The sequence below is a fragment of the Octopus bimaculoides genome, chromosome 20, assembly GCF_001194135.2.
Source record: "Octopus bimaculoides isolate UCB-OBI-ISO-001 chromosome 20, ASM119413v2, whole genome shotgun sequence".
Taxonomy (NCBI): Eukaryota; Metazoa; Mollusca; class Cephalopoda; order Octopoda; family Octopodidae; genus Octopus; species Octopus bimaculoides.
The window spans coordinates 950,192-953,858 of NC_069000.1; positions in this window are offsets into that span (position 1 = coordinate 950,192).

Genomic DNA, 3,667 nt, shown 5'->3' on the forward strand with positions numbered 1-3,667 from the left:
AAGTGGGGTTGAGGTTGGAAAAGCGGCTGGAATAGCAATGATGCTACAGGGAGAGGGGGGAGAGGGAGGGGGAGAAATGATTTGCAGGGGATGGGGAATGAGGGGGAACAGGTGTGGTGCATGGGTGGAGGTGGGGGTGGAGATGAGTCAGTGCAACATGGATGGAGAGCACAATACATGGAACTGCCAGAACTCAGTTTTGTTGAGGGGGGTAGGGTGTCTGTGGGAACCTTATTTCACCTGATCCCAGTCCTTTGCCCTTTCAACTATCAGGGTCAGGACCCTGAGGGCAGCCAGAGACTCTTCAGCTGGTTTTCTTCAATTCCTTGCCCACAAGTTTCTCTATAGACCACAAAAGCCGATGCATTTCGCTTGAATGGTATGGAATTATGGAGGATTATGATAATCCTTATTATCACTTAATATCTATTTTCCATGCTGGCATGGGTTGGATGTTTTGACAGGAGCTGGCAAGGCTGGAGAGCTGCCCAAGCCTCCAATTGTCTGTTTTGGTATGGTTTCTACAGTCGGACGCCCTTCCTAATGCCAACCACTCCAGAGTGTAGTGGGTGCTTTTTACATGGCACCATCCCATAATAATGAAAATTTAATTATGTGAAAGGGTGGGGGGGATCTCATTTAGACAAAACCACAAAGTTAGAGAGGAAGAAGTTCAGTCAATTATACGGACCCTAGTATATTACGAGAATTTATTGACCCTCAAAATGGTAAATTTGACATTTTTGAGAATTGATCTCAGAATCTAAAGACAGCAAACCATTTATTCCAGCAAACCCCCATACCTGCCATTTCCTTATTATTCTTAATAACCAAAATAACAAATGCATATTTGTTTACGATTCCACTAAACTTTATTTCTCTTACATTCTATAAAACTGTCATTGACACTGATCTTAATAATAACCATTTTTACATCACAGAAGCTAACTTTTTGCAGAAGCTCACTCAGAAATTGATTTTTCCTACAAATAGTTTGAAAAATGTGCATCTATTTCCCATATTAAGAGGAGGAAAAACCTTCATAGTTTACAAGACTCTTTAACAACACCAATTGTTTCTGCATTGCTTGCAGCTGCATTAAAAACAAAGAATTACCAGAAGAAGAAAGCATTTTAATTCTCTTTCCACTTCTTGCTGCAGCCTGTAATACTAGTCTTTACCAACTTAAAAAGAAAATAATGTTCTCCCTTCACCAAACTTAACCCAGATGTCTTTGTCAACAATATCCCCTTTTGTGACCTCATTTCTTACATCCTAAATTAACTAGGCTAAATGTACAGTGGGTATGAAACAATGTGTGTTGAGTACAAGACAAACTAGTTTTATAAAATGAATTACGTAAATTGAATTGATAATGATCTTTATAAGATTATAATTTCCTGAAGTATTAAAATTTATTGTTAGAGCAAATGCTTAGAACCTCCATTATGTTTTAATTAATTAGTTCTGCGATTATTTCAAGTATTTTATTGTCAGATTTGCACAATGACCTTTATTTCTAAACTAGGGCAATTATCCACTTGGGTCTTAGTGAATAGAAACATGGTTTACACACACACACACAGAGGCATGCATGCACACATGCAACTTTAATTTAGAAATGAATACAAGTCCTATGTAAAACACTGTCAATACAGTGAAAATAAGAGCACCACAACAAACCACAGCACATACCCAAGGCACAGAGAGCTGCGCTTGGGGTAGTGCAGTGAAAGACTACTGAATAATAATAATAATAATAATAAAAGTAAAAGATAAAGATGAGTTTGAGTGGTAAAAGACCTGGCAAGGGCTATGGAAGGGCAACTTGAAAGGCTGCAATGAGGCATTAGTGAGCAGAGCAAGAGAACAGACCTCAGAATGAAATAGACTGAGTATTGATAAAAGCACTGACTCATCACCAATGTAGAATGTGTTCTGGAAGGAGAAAGCTGAAGCCACATTGTCAGTGAGAATATAAAAGGAGACATGACATCATGGCCAGGTATGTGTAATGGTAGCTGTGTTATAAAGGAAAAGCTTGTGAGAACCGAGCTATGGTATGAACACAAGCTAGAGGGGGGGGGGGTACTGGAAAATGGACAAAACATAAAATCCACTGGGATATTGATATATAATGTGATCAGGTCATAGAGTCGAGTCAACCAGATATTAATCTCATCAATAAAGATGGAAAAGAGGTTAAGGTCAGAGATGTTGCAATACCAGGTGATTCGGAGATGAAAGGTAAAGAACGAGAAAAGATGGAGAAATACCAGCAAATGAGGGACGAGTTAGAAAGGAGTTTAGGTATGAGGAAAGTGATTGCGGTATCAATAGTAATTGGAGCATTGGGAGCGGTCTCTAAGAGGTTTGAAATGATCATGGAGAATATTGGTGTTACTCTCAGACTTGAAGTGATCCAGAAAATAGCTTTGTTGACTCAACAAGGAAAGTCTTGTCTTTTAGAGGAGAAAGCCTTACTTGAAAACGTTGGTAATTCGTTATTACCTGCTTTCAAGGAAAGAAAATCTGAGAATAAAAATTTAGTTGAGTGTCAGAGGAAAATAATAATTATGATTGTCTGATATAAGCACAACCCCAACAGTTTTGAGAGAAGAGGGTAGTCAATAAGATGTGACTTCAGAATCGAGCTTCTATCTTATTCTGTCGAACCCCTCGAAAGATGGAGGACAAAGTGAACCTCAGTAGGATTTGAAATCACAATGTCAAGAGCTACAACAAATTCTGCAAAACATTTTGTCCCTTGGCCAAACAATTATTCCAAATATATATTAATAAATATAATTGTTGCTTCGTTTGTATGTTAAATTAATTTTAACATATTTAATACAAAGGAGCATGGGAAAATCTAGCCAGTCGGCATTTCGGTGTTCTCCGCATTAAATTTGTTAAGACTAACTTAACTGATATTATTTCATACAGAGGCGTCTCTGAGTAGCTCTTCTCGCACAAGGTGCTCCCTCTGTATTTAAAAAAGAAAATTATATTTAAGTTATCTCCCTTGCAGTACCTGACCTCAACACATTTCCACGTGTGTTTCGCTCCGTCTCCACGAGTTGGCTTTTCTCATTTGGTTTAGAAGAAAACTCTTCGAAAATGCTTTTAATGTATTATATGAATGAAAAGGGAGAAAAGGTTTATACCCTGAAAGTAAGTCTTGCTATTTTTTACTTTTAAATATATTTTACTTTAACGTATTTGGAAGAAATGCGTCGAAATGGGAAGAAAATAGACATTTTTGGAATAAGCAATTCTTTCCCAATTAGAATATTTTACGAAATAGAGAAATACCAAACGATTGAAGTTAAAAAACATCTCCCGACTAATTCAATATTTGTTCTTACAAATCTCTCATTTACCAGTTTCAACGGAATCTTGCTGCGGTTTTTATTATTCATTTGATTTGATTCTTGCAGTTATTGACTCCTTTTTGAACCCCACAAGGTTTATAAAAAGCAAAAGGTCCTTATATATACGGATATCATCTGTTACCTGCAAATATTGGACTCGTGCTTTGTCAACAAATACATTTTATATCAATTACGGAGATCTACTTGTACACTGAAATTGCATATAATCAAAATAATCGTAATATTACATCCTCGAAAATGTCTCTCTTGAAAAATTTCATTAAAAGTATTCA